We start from the raw sequence: 25,438 nt of genomic DNA on the forward strand, positions 1-25,438 counted from the left end.
AGTATGGTGTTTCATGGCCAAACGGAAACAAGAGAGTGAAAATCAGGATGGAAAATTCTCAGGAATATATTCGGACCAGTTTTTCGTTAAGGTGATGATCATGATGAAGTCCCATACTCCTTGACAGAACGTAGGGCACGATGCGGGAGACCCGCACCGCTGTTCTAGGCAAGGTCCTAGCGGAGGTGGTTTGCCATTACGAGGTGCATTCAAGTTCTAAGGCCTCCGATTTTTTTTCTCCGGACTGGAAAGAGATAGAAACGTGTGCATTGTTTTAAAATGAGGGCGCGTTCATTGTCAATACGTCCCAGAGATGGCAGCACCGTACGGCAGATGGTATTTTACCGCCAGCGGCGAGAATGAGAACTGTTTTAAATACTTAAAATGGCGACGTTTTCCTTACTTGAACAGCGTGTAATCATTCGTTTTCTCAATTTGCGTGGTGTGAAACCAATTGAAATTCATCGACAGTTGAAGGAGACATATGGTGATGGAGTTATGGATGTGTCGAAAGTGCGCTCGTGGGTGCGACAGTTTAATGAAGGCAGAACATCGTGTGACAACAAACCGAAACAACCTCGGGCTCGCACAAGCCAGTCTGACGACATGATCGAGAGAGAGAATTCTTTTGGGGGTTCGCCGAATGACTGTTGAACAAATCGCCTCCAGAGTTGGTATTTCTGTGGATTCTGTGCACACAATCCTGCATGACGATCTGAAAATGCGAAAAGTGTCATCTCGTGGGTGCCACGATTGCTGATGGATGACCACATGGCTGCCTGTGTGGCATGTTGCCAAGCAATGTTGACGCACAACGACAGCATGAATGGGACTTTCTTTTCGTCGGTTGTGACAATGGATGAGACGTGGATGCCATTTTTCAATCCAGAAACAAAGCGCCAGTCAGCTCAATGGAAGCACACAGATTCACCGCCACCAAAAAAATTTCAGGTAACTGTCAATGCTGAAAAAATGATGGTGTCCATGTTCTGGGACAGCGAGGGCGTAATCCTTACCCATTGCGTTCCAAAGGGCACTACGGTAACAGGTGCATCCTACGAAAATGTTTTGAAGAACAAATTCCTGCACTGCAACAAAAACGTCCGGGAGGGGCTGCGCGTGTGCTGTTTCACCAAGACAACGCACCCGCACATCGAGCTAACGTTACGCAACAGTTTCTTCGTGATAACAACTTTGAAGTGATTCCTCATGCTCCCTACTCACCTGACCTGGCTCCTAGTGACTTTTGGCTTTTTCCAACAATGAAAGACACAATCCGTGGCCGCACATTCACCAGCCATGCTGCTATTGCCTCAGCAATTTTCCAGTGGTCAAAACAGACTCCTAAAAAAGCCTTCGCCGCTGCCATGGAATCATGGCGTCAGCGTTGTGAAAAATGTGTACGTCTGCAGGCCGATTACGTCGAGAAGTAACGCCAGTTTCATCGATTTCGGGTGAGTAGTTAATTAGAACTTGAATGCACCTCGTACATTCCTCCGACCGTAATGGGGATGAATGATGATGATGAAGACGACACAACAAAACCCAGTCATCTCGAGGCAGGTGAAAATCCCCGACCCCGCCGGGAATCAAACCCGGGACACAGTGTTCGAGTAGCGAGAACGCTACCGCGAGACCACGATCTGGTGGACTTCTGTTGAGGAGAGATCTGCAAACAGAAAAAATAACGGACGCATTTAGAAAATGAAGGATGAAATTTTAGGGACGTATCCACTGAGTTAACAAGAAAGGACTGTCAAGGTAAACCTTCTAGATAGCAAAAATTAGCGGGAATGGATCAGTGAAAGATAAGAAGATATTAAAGAAGAGAAAATCACACAAGATAGCATAAATAATCGAGAACAGTTCAGAAACACGCACTTAAGCAACGGGAAAGAGAACAGGAAATAAACAGTCAGAAGAACGCAAGAGAAAACCCACCTAGCGTATGAAGAGAATTTGGGAGGAACAAGGAACAAGGGAAAATCATGACTACTCAAGTTCGACTATCTATTAAAAGGGAACCTCAGACTTATTTTCCTGTTCTAAACATTATACCTTCTGAAGTGCATAGATTATAAAGCACGGCAACGGCTCCACAGTTTCTACCGTAAATATGCAGAGCAAGGGTTGCCTACAGGAGGCCTGTGCAGGCAACCCGCATTACGGCAATACAACACTACTTTGGCACCTAATATTTTGAAAAATCCGCCTCAGTTGCGAAAATTTTCTGGCCTTTATCCAGGTTTCGGCTTTCTTCAGAAGCATAAAATTACTACAACATGCCAGAGTAAGGCATAGTCAACATTAAACATTAAAATCTATAGTACCGTGGTACTATGTCGAATTAAAACTACTTAACTGAAGTCCAGCCCCGGCATCACTTCACCACGCGGTCGGTTGGCAGCGGCAACTACGTTTTATGCTTCTGAAGAAGGCTAGATTAGTCTAACCGAAACCTGGGTAAAGACCAGAAAATTTTCGCAACTGAGGCGGATTTTTCAATGTATTAGTCTATCACAGTTGCTGACGGGGCTACAATATGCTAAAATTTCTTATTATGGCACCGTTTCCATTTTTTTACTGTCTAAGTATTTCAGAAGACATAAGGTTATAGGACTGAAACCAAGTTTGATATCACTACATATACCTCTTGTTTTCACTTGGGTAGCAAAAACACACATGTGACATTTAGAAGAAGTTAACTTTTCGTTGAAAGTGATGTTCCTTTATATTTATGGGCTGTGCATTCCTGCGCATTGTGTGCGCTTCTTTCATAGGTGCATCCCTGGAAAACCGTATTTTTCATATTTTGTCTCAGTTCAGTAATATATCAGGTAATGCAACGTACATTGAAGTGTGTCCCAAGCAGAGAGCTGTCACTGAGTTTCTTTTGGCGCAAAACCAGAGCACAGCAGACGTTCACAGGCGCTTGCAGAATGTCTATCCGGACCTAGCGATGAACAAAAGCACGGTGAATCGTTGGCCGAGGCGCTCGTCACCATCGAAACAAACCTGTCTGACCCGCCGCGTGCTGACCAGCTGCACACAGCCGTGACTCCTCCGATGTACGAACGTGTGGACACTCTCATTCCAGATGGTCGACGGATCATAATCAAACGCCTCGCTGCACAACTGGATGTCTCTGGTGGTGATGGTGCTGACACAGTCGTCCACCAACTGGGATACGCAGAGATGTGAGCCCGCTGGGTTCCCCGCCGAACAGGAGGCCATAAGGAGCAACGAAGGATCATCGGTGCGGAGTAGCTTGCGTGTTAGGAGGCTGCCAATTTTTTGTCAAAAATCATCAAAGGCGATAAAAAATGGGTTCATCTCTTCGAACGGCACTCCAACGAGCGGGGCCAGACCACCGCTCCCACGGAGAAAAAGTTCAACGCCGCACACTCAGCCGCTGCTTCTGGGACTCTGAAGGGGTTATCCTGTCTGATGTCCTGCGTCAAGGTCCAACGATCAACTGTGTTGTGCTGCCCTCGGGAAATAATAAAAAAAAAAAAATCTTCAGCGTGCTCGTCGCCACAAAAACGCAAACGAGCTTCTCCGTTTCCTTGACAACACGAGGCCTGGCGCAAGTGTGCGCTCCCGAAAGGAACTCGCAAAACTTCATTGGACTGTTCTTCCTCATCAACATTACAGCCCAGATCTAGCAGCACCTTCCAACGTTCATTTGTTTGGTCCAATGGAGGGAAGCAATACGTGGATGATTGCCGGCATAAAGGTCCTCCCAGTAAGATGGCGTAAGGCAGTCGCATTAAACGGATATTATGCTGGAAACTGGGGTGTCGTAGCCAAAATTCTACGGAGTAATATGGTGTATTGAAATCCGGAATAACCCCAACCTCTTTTCGGAAAAAAATAGTGTTGCATTACTTACTGAACACCCCTTGTGTATTTATGTATAGTATGTTTGCTTTTAACTTGAGACTACTAAAAATCTCGAAAACGACGCATAGTCCAAAAAACGTTCTAGGTGGAAGGTTAATGTTAGTAAAGGAGACATCTGCCTGTGCTACAACTGGCCACCTCCTAAACAACTCTCCTGCGTAGGTGGAACCACCCATTTTTATTGCATGTCTGACTTTACGCCAAGAAGTATATACGGATTACTTAAACTATTACTTCCATTCGTGGTAGATGATGCTGTAACCGACAAATATACACTACCGGCCGTTAAAAGTGCTACACCAAGAGGAAATGCAGATGATAACCCGGAATTCATTGGACAGATATATTATACTAGAACTGACATGTGATTACATTTTCACGCAATCTGCGTGCACAGATTCTGAGAAATCAGTACCCAGAACAGCAACCTCTAGCCGTAATAACGGCCTTGATACGCCTGGGAATTGAGTCAAACAGAGCTTGGATGGCGTGTACAGGTACAGTTGCCCATGCAGCTTCAACACGATACCACAGATCATCAAGAGTAGTGACTGGCGTATTGTAACGAGCCAGTTGCTCGGCCACCATTGACCAGACGTCTTCATTTGGTGAGAGATCTGGAGAATGTGCTGACCAGGGCAGCAGTCGAACATTTTCTGTATCGAGAAAGGCCCGTACGGGACCTGCAACATGCGGTCGTGCATTATCCTGCTGAAATGTACGGTTTCGCAGGGATCGAATGAAGGGTAGAGCCGCGGGTCGTAACACATCTGAAATGTAACGTCCACTGTTGAAAGTGCCGTCAGTGCGAACAAGAGGTGACCGAGACGTGTAACCAATGGCACCCCATACCATCACGCCGGGTGACACGCCAGTATGGCGATGACGAATACACGCTTCCAATGTGCGTTCACCGCGATGTCGCCAAACACGCATGCGACCATCATGATGCTGTAAACAGAACCTGGATTCATCCGAAAAAATGACGTTTTGCCATTCGTGCACCCAGGTTCGTCGTTGAGTACACCATCGCAGGCGCTCCTCTCTGTGATGCAGCGTCAAGGGTAACCGCAGCCATGGTCTCCGAGCTGGTAGTCCATGCTGCTGCAAACGTCGTCGAACTGTTCGCGCAGATGGTTGTTGTCTTGCAAACGTCCCCATCTGCTGACTCAGGAATGGAGACTTGGCTACACAATCCGTTACAGCCGTGCGGATAAGATGCCTGTCATCTCGACTGCTAGTGATACGTGGCCGTTGGGAGCCAACACGGCGTTCCGTATTACGCTCCTGAACCCACCGATTCTATATTCTGCTAACAGTCATTGGATCTCGACCAACGCGAGCAGCAATGTCGCGATACGATAAACCGCAATCGCGGTAGGCTACAATCCGACCTTTATCAAAGTCGGAAACGAGATGGTACGCATTTCTCCTCCTTACACGAGGCATCACAACAACATTTCACCAGGCAACGCTGGTCAACTGTTGTTTGTGTATGAGAAATCGGTTGGAGACTTTCCTTATGTCAGCACGTTGTAGGTGTCGCCACCGGCGCGAACCTTGTGTGAATGCTCTGAGAAGGTAATCATTTGCATATCACAGCATCTTCTTCCTGTGGGTTAAATTTCGCGTCTGTAGCACGTCATCTTCATGGTGTAGCAATTTTAATGGCCATTAGCTACGGGAGTTTGGTATTTGAGAATCGAATGTAGACTCTATTTTTATGACCAAAATAACTGTATAGATAGGTCTCAGCATCGCTCGATATGGGAAAATGGCGGAATTGGAGAAAGGCTGGGTTCGTGATATTTAACACATTATTCGTCAACGTGAGCCGTAAACCCGGCTTGGTGACGAGGTACGGTCAAGACGCAGTTCAAGGCGGTGTACGTTATTGCCACACAGTGCCGCATGGAAATCGATCGCGGAAAACGATTTCGCCGGCAGCCGAGTTGGATCGCAGTTAAGGATATTAAATTTATCGTCGAGCCGAAGGACAAGAGCGGGGAAAGCGCTGAGGTGAAGGTGAGGGAACGGACAAGCAAAACGTTAAAGCTGCGTCAGTCGATGGCGCGCAGGTTACGGAATAAGGCACACGATTCTGAGCCTTGTGGTATTCAAGTATCTGCCCCAAACACAAAGAAAAGTACACAGTCAGTAGCGCACTGACGACACGGACAAACGTGTTATTTCGCTGCAATCTCTGGTGTATTGTGAGCAATACGAAGGAACAACAACTTTAGCAAACCTTCACAGCTTTTCTTGCGCAGAACTGGGCGTAAAGACTACAAGACGCTACTCCAGGTGGGTGTAAAATGAATATGCGCAACGGAAAATATTAAACGTTAAAATGAAGATTTGGCCCTGTCTGACTACACCCTGAAGCAGATCTTAGGATCTCTTAATGGACTTTAGCATATAAATTACAATCTATAAATGAATGATGAAGGCAACTAATCCTACTAAGTTATAAACGTTGTTCCTGCTTATATATTTATTATAGATTAAAAAAAACTTTTATATTACAAAGTTTACATTTCATGAGTAAAATTACTGATCTGTTGCCCAACTCTGCCCCTTATTATGACTGCGCGGTCTAATATCAATAACGGGGAATGACTGACATCATCTACGTACCAAACACTACAAGACACTACTTTCAAAGATGATCTATGGTGGTGTGGAACCTCAGTGGAAATAAACTAACGTGATCACAGCTGTTCAGCTTTTACAGCCCTAATAAGCCAAAGCAATTTGCGATATCACCGTATGTACTGCGGCCGGTGCGTCGAAGTGATGGTTCTCGTACTTGTTTGCGACTATGGAAGAACTCCAGCCACAAATAAAGTCTTTGAAACACTAGGACAGCAGAAGGCGGTGCTCTGACTAATATACTCTAATATTGTCTTCTCCTCTCTGAATTCTACCTCACGAGAAAAGCGAACTCCCAACCACAAGGACGGAGTTCAGATAACGTCCCAACGTTAAGTATAGGTAGAGGAAGTGCTCTCAGTTACTGAACGCTGCGTACTCAACGACGACTTCCAACCCGGAGGTGAAGTCCAGAATCGTGTAGGTTAGCAACAGTACAGTGCCCAACTGCATGGTTCAAATGGCTCTGAGCACTATGGGACTTAACATCTGTGGTCATCAGTCCCCTAGAACCTAGAACTACTTAAACCTAACTAACCTAAGAACATCACACACATCCATGCCCGAGGCAGGATTCGAACGTGCGACCGTAGCGGTTACGCCGTTCCAGACTGAAGCACCTAGAACCGCACGGCCACACCGGCCGGCGTGCCCAACTGATCTAACTATAAACTCTCCTGAGAGCAGAGACAGCAAGTCCGTGTGTACTAATAGAGATAATACCGGGCGACCGTCACACACGGGCGCTCACAACGGAAGACCTCGTCTCTCCACTGCTGTCTTCCCAGCAAGGCTCGGCTCCCCACCATCGTAATTCCGAAATCGAATCGTATTCGCGAAACCATGGAATATTCTCCCTCTCTACAGATTCTTCCGAACGCCGACCAACCATATTTTAGTCTTTGTCGTCCAGCGCGGATAGTTTGCGAGTAAAAACCTATACTCGTACAATGGTACGCTTCCGACTAAAAATCCTTGGAAACAACCCAGCCTGCGTGGTTTCCGCGATGCCGCTTCTTTGTTCCTCTCACCGGAGTCCAAGAGTTTCGTAGTTTCCGAAGTATAATCCTTCCGGTTCGTCTACAAATACGGCGGGTCGCGACTCTATTGTGCTCCAGCGCTTAGGTGCTACGACGTCCATCTCCTGCTTCCTGTGTTTAAGCAGAACCAACACACCTGTGTGGGCCTTCCACCCAAACCGTCTGCCGTTTCATTTCCACTGTCGTTGCAACCTCTACTAGTATGTTAATAAAGTTACTCCGTCACCTTTCATGCAATAAGCGTTAATAATTATTTACAAGGCGTACGTAACAATGTAAGTCTCCTTTAAATATTCATATACACGATGTACTGCCTATCAAATAATACCTAATGTGGTTGTAGATCGCGGCCAAGTATGTGGATGAGTGCTCGTAAGTTGCGAAATTATAGCCACCTTACAAGACTAGCAAGGACGCTCTCAGAAAAAGTTACCCTGTCTACAGCATTTGGTTTACAAGGTATCACGACAAATAACAATGAGATCTGGATAATGTTCCGAAGTGGTGCAAATACTGCTAACTTACTTGGAATGTTCAGATGCGTTTGATTTTATGAGACGTAAAAACGCAGTATCCTGTGATGACAACTGGTGCCGCAACTCATATAAACACCTGGATCTTACTGTTGTATGAATATGAAGTGGAACGATGACACGCGCTCATTTGTAGGTAAAGCAGCACTGGTAAAAAATATGCCAAGTGTAGAATGGTGATTGCTTATAAAACACTCATACTGCTCATCCTAGAATACTGATCCAATATTGGGACTCATAGGAAATAGGGCTAACAAGGGATACTCACCGTATACACTGAACGGCATTACGAATGGTTACATGTTTGTAGAGCGTCAAGGACTTGCTATACAAACTGAACTGACAGACGTTTCAACATGGACGCCAAACTATCGTTCGAAACCTTATAACCATTGTTAAGTGAAGAGTGTAAAAGCGTACTACAAGCCCTTATGAATACCTGTCGTAGGGACCACGGATCACCGCTCACAATTTATTTATCCCTCGCCCCACACGCGGATTGGGCTGGATGGAACCATACGATGTAAAATAGGAAGCAGACTCTGTCTTGTACTTCACAGTGCTTCTTAGAGTATACATGTACATGTAGAATAAACAAGTCGTCATCTAACAGCGAGGTGACACGGATTGAAAGATGCTATAGTAAAGTAGCTTTCTGCGAAAAAACGAAGCAATGTCTTGCTCCACAGTTTCTTTCAGGGGACTGAACTGGAGCGTGTCTCGTATTGTATTCATGCAAAGCAAGCACTCCGTCTTCAGGCCACAAGTGGCCCATGGGGACCATCCAACCGCCGTGTCATCCTCGGCTGAGGATGCGGATAGGAGGGGCGTGTGGTCAGCACACCGCTCTCCCGGTCGTTATGATGGTTTTCTTTGTCCGGAGCCGCTACTGTTCGGTCGAGTAGCTCCTCAATTGGCATCACGAGGCTGAGTGCACCCCGAAAATTGGCAACAGCAGCGCATGGCCGCACCGACGGTCACCCATCCAAGTGCTGGCCACGCCCAACAGCGCTTACCTTCGGTGATCTGACGGGAACCGGTGTATTCACTGCGGTACGGCCGTTGCCTCTAATTGTGTTCAGACCTACGAAAATTAGATTAGTAAACATGAGACAACCTGGAGATTAAGAAAGCAGTAGTAGATATTGTCGGGAGTTTTACGAGACTTTTTGGGGATGACGGTGTTGTATACAGAGAAGACGCTAATCTAAAAAATTGTAACGAAATGTTGGAGGACCTGCAGAACACTGAGGCTTGGTGCAGGGAAAGGCAATTGATGTGTAACATAATCTAATGTAGCGTACTGGGAATACATAAAGAGAAAGGCCTTTCAATGTGTGAGTACACAACTGCAGACCAGTCACTGGAAGTGTTGTGTTCGACTTGTACACAACGGTAAGCAGAGGTGGGCTACAGAGGCGTGCGCCAGCTGTTGTCGTAGGAAAGCTGGACAGGATCTGAAATGATTAGTGAACAAGATCACACAACAAACAGAAGATTAACTCAACCTGCATTTCTGCAAGCGTTCGAGTACTTATTACAAGTAATATAGCAAGAAGTAGACTCCAGCTTATACAGTAGTGACCACGATGAGACTCACTGTACCCATGTTGCAGGGAATAGAGAAGGTAGGAAAAAAGAGCAGCACGCTTCGTTACCGGTGCATCATTTAACAAGCAAGAAAGCTTCACAGAGACAATCAAAAAGCTCCAGTAATAGACGCCGCAAGAGAGGCATTCTGCAACATGGTATGTTCTACTGTTAAAATTCACGAGAGCATATGATCCTAGAAGAGTCAACCAATATATTGCTTCACGTTGAAAGGTATCTTTACAATTAAGGAGTGTCTTTACAATTAATCGGAATATGGAGAGTAAAGTATGGCGTCAATACAACTGCCGCGCAAATGGAATATTGTAGAATGTGCCGTACATCAGAGCTGGATAAAGCATGGAATCGAATTTTAGCAGAGACAGCATACACAAAAATTCTGGCAAAAGAACATTTGTTAGATCCGTAAACTGAACTGCACACATGAACGCGTATAGTGAGTAATAAGATGGTTGCTGTTGGCTGCAAACTATTAGGTCGCGTATTAATTAACCCTAGGCAACGGCCTTGCCGCAGTGGATACACGGGTTCCCGTGAGATCACCGAAGTTAAGCGCTGTCGGGCGTGGTCGGCACTTGGATGGGTGACCATCCAGGCCGCCATGCGCTGTTGCCATTTTTCGGGGTACACTCAGCCTCGTGATGCCAATTGAGGAGCTACTCGACCGAATAGTAGCGGCTTCGGTCAAGAACACCGTCATAACGACCAGGGTAGCGGTGTGCTGACCCCACGACCCTCCTATCCGCATCCTCCACTGAGGATGACACGGCGGTCGGATGGTCCCGGTGGGTCACTCGTGGCCTAAAGACGAAGTGCTATTAATTAACCTTAGAACTTTACTTCGAAGTCACCTGCAAGCTCTATGATATGTAGAAGAGGAATGGTCAAAAGATGGCTTAATCAAGAACACTTACATTCACACACACCTGAGAGACTAACAGGAAGGGAATGAACTAAAAATGTTCACCACATCACACGTAGGTAGCAAGAGGAACTATTCCCTTTATTTTAACATGTGGGATAAATGAATAAAATTTCTATTTGAAGTGAATTGCTATACAAATGAAGCATAATTAAGAATCATGATTAATTCAGATATTCGACAGCGGAAGATCACTATGGCCTTGGCACCGTAAGCTTTCTCATTAGATCACGACCACATGGTCCTCACAAACAAAAGTGTGCACAAAGAAAGTTACCAAGTGAGACGAACTGCAAAAACTTCAGTCATAGAATCACGAAAATCAAACGTAATATACATGCTCTCGCGAAAGGGATACCAAACAAAATGAACTGGATCACGATAAACTCAACACGGCTCCACGTGTTTGATTAACAGTTCAACTGAACAATAGCCTACACCGTCCTTGGAATTTAACGATTTAACACGCGCGAATAAGCACTTTCTATCCCTTTGATGTCTCTGACAGAATTAGAATCTCATCAGCAAAACCTCAAGGTTTTTGTCTCATCTCCCTGAACTTTAATTCCAAATTTTTCTGTGGCTTTCTTTACTGCCTGCTCAATGTACTGACTGAATGACATCGGGGGTAGGCTACATTTCCTTCTCAGCCACTGCTTCCCTTCCACGCCCCTCGACTGCCGTCTGGTTTCTGTACATGTTGCTAATAGCCTTTTGTCCCTGTATGTAACCCTTACTACTTTCAGAACATCAAACTGAGTATTCTAGTCAACACTGTCAAGAGCTTTGTCTAAGTTAAAAAAATGCTATAAACGAAGGTTTCCCTTTCCTTAACCTATCTTAGAAGTCGAAGGATAAGTATTGCCTTGCGTGTTCCTACATTCTTCCGGAATCCAAACTGATCTTCCTCGAGGTCAGCTTCTACCACCTTTTACACTGTTCTTCTGTAAAGATTTTCTGTTAGTGTTTTGCAATCATAACTTATGAATACCGTAAGATTCACGACTGTCAGGATCTGCTTCCTATGGGTCTGGAATTATAACATCCCCTGCATAACACAAGTAATATTCAGTTTAACTGATAAAAGGAGACAACATACAAGCGCAGCAAATGAAGCAGACAAAAGGGAATACAAACATCTGAAAAAGAGGTTGATAGGAACTGCAAAATGGCTAAGCAGGAATGGCTAAATTACAAATGTATTGGAAGCATACATCACTAGGGGAGAAATAGATTCCGCCTGCGGGAGTATTAAATAGACAGTTGGAGAAAAGAGAAGCAGCTGTATAAACATAAAGAGCTCAGATGGAAAATCAGTCCTAAGCAAAGAAGGGAAAGCTGAAAAGTGGAAGGAGCACAGTCTATAGAGGGGCTAGGCTAGGGAGATCAACTTGAAGGTAGTGTTATGAAACTGGGAGAGAAGTAGACGAAGATGAGACAGGAGATATGATACAACGAGAGGAATTCTATAGAGCACGGAAAGACCTAAGTGGAAACAAGGTGCTGGGTTCAAATAGTTCAACTGTCTCTAAGCACTATGGGGCTTAACATTTGAGGTTATCAGTCGCCTAGACATAAATCTACTTAAACCTAACTAAGGACACCACATACATCCCGAGGTAGCATTCGAATCTGCGACCGTAGCAGCAGCGCGGTTGCGGACTGAAGCTCCTAGAACCGCTCGGTCACAGCGGCCGGCTAAGGCGCTGGGAGTAGACGGCGTTCTATTGGAACTACTGATAGCCTTGGGAGGGCCAGTCATAACAAAACTCTTCCGTTTGGTGAGCAAGATGTATAAGACAGGCGAAATAGGTCCAGACTTCAAGAATATAATAATTACTGTTCCAAAGAAAATTGGTGCTGATAGGTGCAAATATTACAGAATAATCAGTTTAATAAGTCACGGCTACAAAATACTAACACAATTTCTTTACAGACGAATGGAAAATCTGTTAGAAGCCAACCTAGGGGAAGATCAATTTGGATTCCGTAGAAATGTTGGAACACGCGAGGGAATATTGACCCTACGACTTATCTTAGAAGATAGGTTAAGCAAAGGGAAACCTACGGTTCTAGCCGTTTTAGACTTAGAAAAAGCTTTTGACAATGTTGAATGGAATACTCTCTTCTGAAGGTGGCAGGGGTAAAATAGAACTTGAGAAGGGAGTGAGACAAGGTTGTAGCCGGCTATTCAATCTGTATATTCAGCAAGCAGTAAATCAAACAAAAGAAAAATTTGGAGTAGGAATTAAAATCCATGGAGAAGAAATAAGAACTTTGAGGTTTGCCAATGACGTTGTAATTCTGTCAGAGACAGCAAAGGACCTGGAAGAGCAGTTGAACGGAATGGACAGTGTCTGGAAAGGAGGATATAAGACGAACATCAACAAAAGCAAAACGAGGATAATAGAAGGTGATCGTATTAAATCAGGTGGTTCTGAGGGAATTAGGTTAGGAAATGGGACACTTTAAGTAGTAAATGAGTTTCGCTATTTGGGAAGCAAAATAACTTATGACTGTGGAAGTAGAGAGTATGTAGACTGGCTATGGCAAGGAAAGCGTTCCTGAGGAAGAGAAATTTGGTAACATCGAGTATAGATTTATGTGTCAGGAAGTCGTTTCTGAAAGTATTTGTATGGAGAGTAGCCATGTATGGAAGTGAAACACGGACGATAAACAGTGTAGGCAAGAAGAGAATAGATGCTTTCGAAATGTGGTGCTACAGAAGGATGCTGAAGAATTGGTGGATAGATGACGTAACTAATGAGGAGGTACTGAATAGATTTGGGGAGAAGAGGAATTTGTGGCACAACTTGACTAGAAGAAGGGATCAGTTGGCAGGACAAGTTTTGAGGCATCAAGGGATCACCAATTTGGTATTGGAGGGAAGCCTGGAGGGTAAAAATCGTAGAGGGGAACCGAGGGGTGAATACATGCAGCAAATGCAGAAGGATGTAGGTTGCAGTAGTTACTCGGAGATGAAGAAGCTTGCACAGGATAGAGTAGCATGCAGAGGTGCATCGAACCAGTCTCTGGACTGAAGACCACAACACCAAACAGTGTTCGCTTCTAAGAGTTCACTAAATGACGTTCCTTGTCTAAGCCCTGAACGACGATCTATAACCAAGTGGGCGAGAGCTGCTTTTCTATCTTCCGAGTAGGCTCTTGTCCGTTGTTATGCGGTCAATGGCGGATTGCACTCGGCCGGCAATTGGCCGAGGCGAAGTCGATATCTTCATACCTTCATCATCGTGGCTCTGGTGGAACTCGCGCAAGTGGAGAGTCTCTATCTCACTGGCAACAGCTCGCGCCTTGCTCCTGTGGTGCTTTTGCCCTGGCTGTGTCTTGTTCGGTCGACACAGCATTCCCTTTTTTGCATTTTTATATTTTCTCCTTTCATCAATTGAATTCCTCCCTCTGAAACTCTCAACAAATTTTCGTTCTTTCAAATTGTTCTGGTCCCATCTTCTTCATTTCCTACCTTTTCCAAATATTTTCTGTTTTAATCTGCCCCTGTAATGCCTTACAGTTTAAAATATGGTTCCTAAATCTCTGTCTTTCCATTATACAATCAAATTGAAACCTTTCGGTGGCTGAAGTAGAGAGGCCAATAATCTACAAAACACACGTTTGAGTAGTCAAAGTGGCTGCTCATCCCATTTTAAAAGCACCTCCAAGTCGAGGTGCCTTTTGGAGTCAGTACTTTTCTTGGACAGCTAGTGCACAAATTTCTCCAATCAAGGTATTCACCGAGTCATTATTGTTGGGAAAAATATGTACCAATGGAGGGAGAATGTTTAGAGACGGACTCACACAATGACTAGGTGTTAGGATCATAGTTTCAGTTTTTCGAGGTGATAATTAAAACCCTATGACTGCTCCAAGAATAACAGCTACCTGTAAGGACGTTTTTAGACGACATAATCCTTCTGGTCGGAGGTAAGTATAAAGGAATAGACAGTTTACTTAGTACAGAACATGGCTTAAGGATGAACAAAACAAAGACCAAGGTGATGGAGTACAGTCCAAATGAGAATAAGGACTCGCTTAACATCACAAGGGACACATGGCGGAATTCTCCTATTTGGGAAGCAAGATTACATAGAATGACCGAAGTAAAGGGCATGTCAAAGGTAGATAGCAATAAGCGAAATAAGCTTCCAGAGCTCGCGTAATAACAGATATTGACACGAGAGCGACCAAGTCGTTCCTGAAAACGTACGGCAAGAGCACAGATTTGTGTGTCAGTCATACGAGGACTATCGTGTATCAGGTCAAGAGAAAGCTAGAAGCATTTAACATTTGGTGCTATCGAAGAGTGCTAAAAATTAATTGGATAGATGAAATACGAAACGAAGAAACACAACAGGAAAGGAGAGAAGTCCTTCGAAGAATAGGAGGACAGTCAACGACTATGTGAAACTTTTGAGGGTGCTGAGTGCAGTAATCGCATAGAGTGCAAAGCTACTAATATCATTGTTATTATTACTGAAGCGTAACAATGATTGTGTTGAAATATTCGTTTTAGGTAGTACTGTAGACCCCTTTCATACTATACTGAAGCGCCAAAGAAACTGGTACAGGCAGGCGTATTCAAATATAGAGATATATAAACAGGCAGAATATGGCGCTGTGGTCGGCAGCGCCTATACAAGACAACAAGTGTCTGGCGCAGTTGTTAGATCGGTTACTGCTGCTACAATGGCAGGTTATCAAGATTTAAGTGGTTTTGGACGTGGAATTATAATCGGCGCACGAGCGATGGGACACAGCATCTCCGAGGTAGCGATGAAGTGGGGATTTTCCCGTACGACCATCTCACTTGTGTACCGTGAACATCATGAATGCCGTAAAATGTCAGCTCTCCGACATCACTGAGGCCGGAAAAAGATCCTGCTAGAACGGGACCAAAGACGACTGTAGAGAATCGTTAATCTGACAGAAGTGAAACCCTTCCGCAAATTGCTGCAAATTTCAGTCCTGGGCCATCAATGTCAGCGTGCGAACCATTTAACGAAACATCACTGATATGGGCTTTCGGAGCCGAAGGCCCACTCGTGTAGCCTTGCTGACTGCACGACACAAAACTTTACGCCTCACCTGGGTCTCTCATCACCCACAACAGAGATCACTGGAAACATGTAGCCTGGTCGGACGAGTCTCGTTTGAAATTGTATCAAGAGGATGTACGTGTACGGGTGTGGAGACAATCTCATGAGCCCCTGGACGCTGGAAGTCAGCAGGGGACTGTTGAAACTGGTGGAGGCTCTCTAATGTTGTGGGGCGATTTGAGACCCCTAATACGTCTAGATACGACTCTGACAAGTGAAAAGTGCGTAAGCATCCTGTCTGATTGCCTGCATCCAATCATGTCCATTGTGCATTCCGACGAACTTTGGAAATTCCAGCAGGACAATGCGACCTCCCACACATGCAGAATTGCTACAGAGTGGCTACAGGAACACTGAGTTTAAACATTTCCGCTGGCCATCAAACTCCCCAGACATAAACATTATTGGTACATCTGGGACTGTTCAAATTATTCAAATGGCTCTGAGCACTATGGGACTTAACATCTATGGTCATCAGTCCCCTAGAACTTAGAACTACTTAAACCTAACTAACCCAAGGACATCACACTACACCCAGTCATCACGAGGCAGAGAAAATCCCTGACCCCGCCGGGAATCGAACCCGGGAACCCGGGCGCGGGAAGCGAGAACACTACCGCACGACCACGAGCTGCGAACTATATCTGGGATGCCTTGCAATGTGCTGTTCAGATGAGATCTCCACCCCCTCGTATTCTTACGGATTTGTTGGCACCTACACAACCCGAACTACATGTAATAAATGTGTAACGTGCATTTAGCTGCGTGTTCTTCATCTTTTACCCTCATCACAGTGCTCAAATCTATTATGTCCTCGTTGTTGGGGCTCTGGATTGCTTTTCTGTATGAAGGCAATCGGATTTCGGTGGAAAATAATGAAAACTTCACCTCTTCTCTCGTTGTCGTCGCTTTTTTCCTGATGGGAACCAATCGGTCAGTCTGTGCTCTTTTTTGGGGCTAAAACTATACGACTACAGAATTTCATGTAAGACGTGATCCATCGTATTTGTGATTTATAAATAAAGCTTTTATATAATATCTTGTTCATTTGAAGGACGAAAATGTTATCCTCACAATGATAATGTGTCGCCTAGCGCTAGAAAGCACGGATGTATCAGTCTATTTATTACCACAACCATGACGCCAGAAAGCGATGTATTTGACCATAAGAATCATCATTTGTTCGAAAAAAACTAGGTGAGAAATTTTTAAACATCACTGAAAATTATTAACGTCGCAGCAGGAAGCTTCTCTACTTCTGTCTTTGCTTTATTTTGACTGTATAATTGAAAGGTTCGCTGCCTGGGTACGATACACATCTATTCATAACACGCGATTCCTTTTATCTTTCGGCGTCATTTTGGTCACGAACGGCAGATTGTAATACCGTGTATCCAGTTAGTAAGTAGTCCGTATCAGTATAAACAGTGCAGGGGTTGTACCAATAACATGGACATCACAGAAAAGTGAGGTAATCGTGATATGCACGTTGTTGACTTCCCTGATGGATTACAGTTGTGTGCCACATGTGCGACAGGAGACGAACAAACACAGGTCAGTCAGAGGGATAGGTATCCATTTGCAAGCTTGCTACTCTCTTTTAGAACCTGGACTTTAATAAAAATGGCACGGTAATGTTACTCAGAACACAGGAGAAGTTGTGATCTAAATGGAAAATAGATTTATTCAATCCTAACATAACAAGACAACAAAAATGACTAAAGAAAAGTCACACAAACATTTTTATTTGACACACGCTTTCACTAACGTGGGGCCTATGGTGGACAAAGTGATCAACTAGGGATCGACACACGACACTGACCAGAACACTATTCGCTCTATCTGACTTCATACACGTGAATCCGGGGTATAGCACAACAACTACCCCACAATCAAGCATCTGTACCGTGCCATTCCAAAAAGAAAAATATGGTTCGAAAGAACAGGGTGCTGAGAAACATATATTGGAGCCCTACGCCATAGCAGCGAATACTTTACCCTCCTGCTGGTCAGGGTGGCACACCACGATGTGTTCGGCGACTCACGTCATGGACGGCCGCAATCTGTTATTAATGGCGCACGCCCGAAAAATGTAAGTACACGGTTCGCGTCCGGTTAATTCGAAACGCAGGTACTTTCCTATGAGCCTCTGAAACCCCAGTGGATTCCAGTGTACAGATGGATCCGTTTGCTGGTCTGCCAAACCAATTTGACTCCGTGCCACGACTATGCGTGACGGAATATGTCAAATGTTTAGACGGCCAACTCAAGACAAATAAGTACACCCACGCATCACTCATTCTGTGCGTGATGCTAGAAGCAGTACCTCTGACGGTTCAGAAGGTGACTGGCACAGGCCAGTACACTAGCAAAGGACACAAGTCTTATCGTTAAGGTAAAGACCTGCAGTTCTTTACTAGTACAAGAGTGATCTTCTCTCTCTGTCCGCTTTCCTCCTCAGCTCGGTAGCAAAAGCCTTTTTACATCTTAGACTTCCCCCACTTAGCACAAGCCAATCACGAGCTGGAGCGCGGCATTCGAAGCACGGAGAGCGTCGCTTGCTCTGCATACACCTATCTGACCAGTCAGAGACTTTAAAGTTAATTGGGAGAAAAGGAAAAAGGATTCTGCTTCGCGGCCTCTTTCCTATGCCGTGTCTTTTCCTAACACATGACCAGGATGGAACCACACCCCTCCATAAAAAGCTTGTTATCTCCCCTGTTGCGTCCATTTCGAAGCTTCCAAAGAACGGCCATAAACTCTATAAAGGCCTCATGCTTTCACAAATATGTTTTGTAACTGAGTCTGGACGTCTTGGCCGTGTCCCACGGAAATTCGTATAACACTCACAGTTGTCTAGTCGGCTTCATGCCTAACAAGGGCCGATCCTCTGCTTTATTGCCGGTCTACAATGCGCTGGCCATTGCAGCGGCGACTTCTCCACACTAGTCAGTCTACCTGGGCGTGGTTGCCTCCCGACCGGCACCAACCAACCTGTCAGCACAATGAGACCCCAGAACTCGGTCGTCCGGAAATGTTGCCACCCAGGTTCTGCAGAAAAAAACGAGCTTCCCTCTGCCCACCGTCGCCCTGCTTTTACTGCAGTCGTTTAAATCGGCACCCTATTCCTTAGAATGCAGGTAAAGCTTACCGTTATTCCTTCCCTAGAGTATGCAAGCAATAGCATTAACTACTGCCCACCATTTCATCATGACGTATGAAGTCAAATCGTAATGAATATCATCTTCCCTAAGAACATCAAGCGGCATAACTCCGAATTAGAAGTGAGAGTGCCCTGCAGGAAAGTTAAGAACTCATGTACTATCCAGTAGATGTCTCTACAGACGGTAGTTATTTGGAAGACAAAACAGATTCAGATGGAGTACAACTGACTTTCAGTTAAAATACGGATTGAAACTGAGTACACAATCAAGCAGTGCAGCCAGTCACTTTGCCGGCCCTAGAGAAACTAGGTGAATTTCGAAAAATAAGTTCACAAAGAACCTATAATGCCCACAGACAGTCCAGTTATGATGGACTCCTTAAAATGTAAAGAAATAAGAACTGGAATGGCTCAATGGCGGAGGTTGGGAAATGCTTCAGATGAAAAGGTGCCTTGGCTTCGAACTGATGAAAGTGTATGCAGGAACTCCTGTGGATGAGTTTGCAGACAAGATCGTCAAACAAGTAGCTCGAGAAAACGCCAACATAGAGGTAGAAGAGAATTTCTGCATCAGCGACCAAAAGAAAATCAAGGTGCACTGCGAAAGAAAGTCGGGAAAGAGAATGGACTGAAACTACAACAAAGGAGATCACAAAAGAACTTTTCCCGACTGGTTGGCTTCTTCTTTCTATAAATTTGCCACTATCATCTAATCTTACACATGCCCAGAGAGAGGGCCTAAACTGCTCGTATCAATCATTCGGGTCAAGGACTGATGCTCCTCAATGCTTATCACATCATAACTCCTGAACAATGAGCCACAGAATTACATTGTTTCGCAGGTACATTCATCAGTGTATGTGGATACTGGTTGCAGAACGTGTCGTGAATGCAGTTAGTAGTGAAGAAGCAATAAATTAAAACGCCGTGCCTTATGCGGCAGTTTTACTGCAGAAACAGAGAAAATATATATAGTAAGCAATAAATTTTCTTCCTTCAATTACTTTCCGGGGGTGCCAACGAGAAAACATTTGGAAATGCTTTTAAATGACGTCTGAAGCTTGTTGCAAGTCGCAAGTCGATACCTGCTCTCATTGTCAAATACTGGAAGAATATTGTGTACAGTGGGTTATGATGACTTCAGACATTCACACCGTTTCCAACCGTAATACTTGCCTTACCGTATTGAACCTTTAACATAGGTTGTATCCTCTAACGAGTAGACCATGTCAGCATTTTAATTTCTTTTTTTAAATTCGGCCAATAATTACGTGAAATACTGAAAATCACTCATGTCAGCATAATAGTGAAAATGATATTATTGTTGCCCCTGTGAAAGGGTACAGTACCGCCTGACATTGAAAATAGGTACAACATACTTCATTATTCTTGTCAGAACAACACATTTTTTGTAAAAATAACTCAATTTCAATTAATACAGCGAAGCTGGATACCAGTGTGGGAAAGAATGACAATTTATTTATTTAATTGATCACATGTGCACTCCCACAAAATAAATCCCTACATCCATTTTTGTGAGATTTGTGAAATGAATGAATGTATGGTCGTCTGCTAACCGCAGATAGTGAATGTGAATATATGATCATCTTTGAAACGATCCTTTGGCCACCTTTGGTGGGACCAAAGAGATGAAATTTACCTGAGCTTTCAGCGCCTGAAATGTGGCTGACCAATACGGTAGCAAGGTGCTCCCCCTCTTCGGCAGAGGTGCGAGAGGACCTGAAGAACGGCCATGTTTCAGCACTCTGCCGTTGGATCTAGTGTTGGTAAGACCTGTCTTAGGCGTGCTCCGTAAGGACAAAAGAGTGGAGACATGGTATGCATGTGAAATACTTAAGAGTAGTTTAGAATAATAATTTCTCTGTTTCAGGAACTTTTCTGGGGAGAATTAAATGTCAGGCAGGTAATATTAATGGGATCATAGTAATCTTCGGAAGTGACCAACGGTCACAATGAAACCACGTGTAGCAATAAGTTGAAATACTTCCGAGTGCTTAAGTTAAGCTGAATTACTAGCGTGTGTACTATAAGTTGGAAATATTTAAGAAATGGCGTGTGCAGGACTTGAAATTAGAGACGAGTACTTCCACGTGGTGAGTACTGTGTGAGTCTCAATCTGTGTATGAGACAAAGGATAAAGAGAAGTACTCGTCCATGGTATCAGATGAGGACTCGCGTGTGTGACGAATATGTTCTTAATATTACTTTGCGTGTCATGTTTCTGTGTGACGCTTGATTCAAACTATAATACTCTGAGAGAGAAGCAAGGTGAGTCAGCCGTCTATCCAGCAACGCTACTTGGCTTTCATTGCACAGGAAGACGTGCATATATCGTCCAGAGTTCGTAGTAGTAAAGAAAAGTTACGAGGTGGGGCAGTGTCGTGTGGAACTGGGATGAATACTAATTTAAGTGGGAAAGCTGAAAGTGATGGGATTATAATGTTGTGACTATTCCTATGTTGTATTCCATGTTGCAGTGTGGTGTATGTCATGTAATTTAAGTATGTGTGGTTCGCATGGGAGAGTAGCAAGGTAGTTTCAGAGGTAGTGGATTATGCATGTTCCTTTTGTACCGCTCGGTCTGGGGGAAAGTTTCGTGATGATGGTTGTGAGAGTCGAAGTGTGAGATACAGCAAAAGATCCACCATCCTATCCAGAATGTGCACTGTAACATTAAATAATTACGAAACCATAACGTAGAGAATCACCAATGTACAGCCATGCCCACTGGGCGGAATTTCTAATGTGTTATTGTTGTAGGTTATGGAGTTTGTGTGTTTAGGTTATAGAATTTATCGGAATAAATAAGATAGTGAAAAGAAAAAGACTGGTGGCCTTTTCCTTCGAATTGTATGTTGGCATGATATCCAGAATTTATAATGTGTGCGCCATTCATATTCAGTGCGATGGCCACGTGTTGATCAAAGCCGTTAAATAAGAAAGAAAATGTGGTATTGCCAGTGCGTAGTGAACAGTCAGAGTTCTGTAAATTAGTGATAGTCAGATGTGCGTTTCCGTTGTGTAATATTCATACAGGAGGATAATTTGTAACTTAATTGTGAGTACGAGAGTTCACGTTACTCGATAAATAAGAATGAATCCATTCGCTTGGCAGACCACTCATCTTGCAGGCCTGACTGCTTGATGCCACAGTATGAGCAAGGCATGTGGGTGCCTCTCACCTGAAAGTGGGCAATCTACAGCTGGGGTTATGAACCGTGAACCTGAACCCAGATAAACCTTTGTTTAGTAATATAGACAAGTTACAAGCTATAAAAACGAGATTATTTGCTGCACAATTCTTTGAAATTCAGAAAAGAAATGGAGAAAAAAGATGAAGCGGAGCGGGACCATGTCAGCAAGTAGCAAAGTAAAATAATGTGACCAAAGAGAGCCTGCTACTTTAGTCTGAGCAAAATTACTTTAGGACTTTCCGCCAGTACCAAGCTATCTGCAGCAGCAGCTGCCAAGCCTTCGCCTCACACCACAACACTTCCTGCTCGCAGAGAGCTTCAGTGTCAGTCAGATTACTGCTGTCCCGTACAATCGTTGCGGCCTTTGACTTTGTGTGTGTTCGTTGTTACGGTTGCAGAAGACACTCTTCTATTTGTTGTTACTGCTATTCATCGTTACATTTACTCGCTGTCACTGTTATTAGTTGTCTCTGTTATTCGTTGGGTGGTACACAACGATGCCAGCGGGAAATTCGCTGAAAGTTATAAGTGGAAGCCCGCCCGGTTAGCCGAGCGGTCTAACGCACGGCTTTCCGTAGTGGGAAGGAGCGCCTGGTCCCCGCCACGATTCCGCCCGACGAACTTGTGTCGAGGTCCGGTGAGCCGGCCAGTCTGTGGATGGTTTTTAGGCGGTTTTCCATCTGCCTCGGCGAATGCGGGCTGGTTCCCCTTATTCCGCCTCAGTTACACTATGTCGGCGATTGCTGCGCAAACAAGTTCTCCACGTACGCGTATACCACCATTACTCTACCACGCAAACATAGGGGTTACACTCGCCTGGTGTGAGACGTTCCCAGGGAGGGTCCATCGGGGGCCGAACCGCACAATAACCCTGGGTTCGGTGTGGGGCGGCGGAGGGGTGAAGTGGACTGCGGTAGTCGTCGTGGAGTTGTGGACCACTGCGGCTGTGGCGGGGGCGGAGCCTCTCCGGCGTTTCTAGGTCCCCGGTTAACATACATACATACATAAATATAAGTGGAGAATTTCGACCTCGTTCTCTTCGCCAGGGGATTGCCGTACGATGGTAGCGAAGCAGTATGGTTTTGCTTGCGTTACGTGCCTATTTAGAAAATGAAAATGGTGGCACGCTGCTCTCTCTCAACAAAGTAATAGAGCTGCTGCAACTTTGATGTAAACAAAAAGGCTGTTGTGAAGATTTGGATGGAAACGTTCGACAAAGAAAATGAAGAACCATCGAAACCTAACACCCCTTGGAAAAACTTCGTATAGATAAGCGAGTTACCAATATCGTTTGCAGAGGAAGCGATTCGCCGTAGTGTTTATGATTATTGTCACAGGAAGGAACATCCGACACTGAGGAAGTTACTGGATACATTTAAAGAATCAGGACATTTTCACGGCAATCGCACATCCTTTTCCACGCTTTCACGCGACCTAGGCTTTCACAACGGACATTTCTGTGACCATAAGCTGTTGACGAAGAGGGAGGATACAGTTGCATGGCGATGCTGATTTTTCAGGGAAGTCCGGAGCGTAAACATCGACGAAGTGATGTGGCTCGACGAAAAGTGGGTCAGTTCTGGTCACGTTGTCAGACAGGGCTGGACAGACGACACAGCTAAACGAACAATGGCAATGACTTCTGGCAAGGGTTGTTCATGAAGGTAGCTCGCAAGATTTTCTTCCAAACAGTCTCCTGCTTTTTAAATCTTAGAAAACAGGAGATTGTCACGAAGAAATTAACCACGTTACATATACAAACTTATTTCAAGACTCGCTAATAGCAAATCTTAAAAAACTGTCAAGAATAATTCTAGATACAGCTCTTTGCCATTCAGTAGTTGTTAGCAAGACTCCTAGCTTAGCAAGCCGAAAGGAGGAAATGGTTGGTTGGCTTCAGCGTCTTAACGTCGATGTTAACGTTGACCTTAAAACGGTGGAGCTTATGGAAAAAAAATTCTCTCCAGAAGCCACAGTTCCGCCTATTCGAAGTCGACGAACTCGCGAAACAACATGCTCATAGCGACAAGAATGATATCAGTGGAGTTTTTCCATTATCTGCGCAAAAATGGAGCTCAAGACGATTCAGCTACATGTTCGGCGTACGCAGTTCACATCCATTAAGTAACTACATAGTGAAATTATATCGTTGTAGGTATCGACCTTTTAATAAGAAGACCTTATTAGCAACTAATCCCAAAGGATGTTCATCTCAGGAATTCAGTCTCTGTCACAGAAAACAAATATTACTGTATACGATATAACTGCCGTAATACGGAGGCCCCGTTATTTGTATCGCTTTTGTTCTTTCTAAACAACAGCGGGTGCCCTATTTAAAACACATTTTCTCACCGTGATAAATGCGCTTAATCTTCTTTTTTGTTTTGTTGGAATTAAGTAGGCGAAGAAGAAAAAATAATAACAGTTTCATTACAAAACTATAGCGATCGTTTCTCCTATCGAAACCGTACGGGCACCCGAATAGCAGTTAAGGGGAGGTTTACTATCTTTTGGTTCAAAAAATCGATTTTTTAAAATTGCCTTTTTGGATCCATAAAAGTGTTTAGAATCCACCACTGAAACGGTTTTTCCGAATACGGAACGGAAATGTTTGTTATTCGCGGTTGAACAAAAAAAGCACCTGCCTGAAATCGGTCTTTTTCACGCACCAGTTTTTTTCGGGAGTTTCAACTTTGTAGCCGCGAAAAATTATTGTATGTGCTTACCCATGACTAAAACTGATAAAGTGAGCAAGGAGCTTACGACGTACTACGACTTGGTAATCCGACGGCATTTCAATTCGGTGGAACAGATTAAGCAGACAATTTGTGCAACGTATTTCCCCAAGTGTTCGACGGATGACCACCCACAACACCAAAATTGTCCGGCTGGGGAAACTAGTTGGTGCAAGTGGCGCATTGCAGAGGCTACCAGACGTCTGGACGAATATCAACACGACCAGCCACTCTCGAAAGAAGTTCAAAAAGTGATTCATCCGATCTACGAAGCCCTTTCGGAAGGATGAGTTATTGTACCGGCGCTTGGGAGGAAACACACAAAATTTAAATGGAAGTTTGAACGCGTGTGTTTAGAAGTTAGCTCCCAAGCATTTGCATTCTGGTGCGAAGACAGTGGAGATTGTGACTTTCCTGGCAGTGAGAAGCTTCGACGAAGGGTATTCGGCACTTCTGAAGACCATGACAACGATGGACGTCACCCTGGGACTCTATTCGACGCAGTTCGCCAAGCATTCTGACGACCACCGGATTCAAGCGGCCGAAAACCGCT

At 44.5% G+C, this 25,438-nt stretch overlaps 2 pseudogenes; one reads left to right on the plus strand and one right to left on the minus strand.

Moving 5' to 3' along the window:
* Positions 1-9,074: 9,074 nt before the first annotated feature.
* Positions 9,075-9,195, minus strand: LOC124616922 (annotated as a pseudogene).
* A 1,041-nt stretch (positions 9,196-10,236) lies between these two features.
* Positions 10,237-10,354, plus strand: LOC124617140 (annotated as a pseudogene).
* Positions 10,355-25,438: the final 15,084 nt, after the last annotated feature.

The sequence above is a fragment of the Schistocerca americana genome, chromosome 5 (genome assembly GCF_021461395.2).
Source record: "Schistocerca americana isolate TAMUIC-IGC-003095 chromosome 5, iqSchAmer2.1, whole genome shotgun sequence".
Taxonomy (NCBI): domain Eukaryota; kingdom Metazoa; phylum Arthropoda; class Insecta; order Orthoptera; family Acrididae; genus Schistocerca; species Schistocerca americana.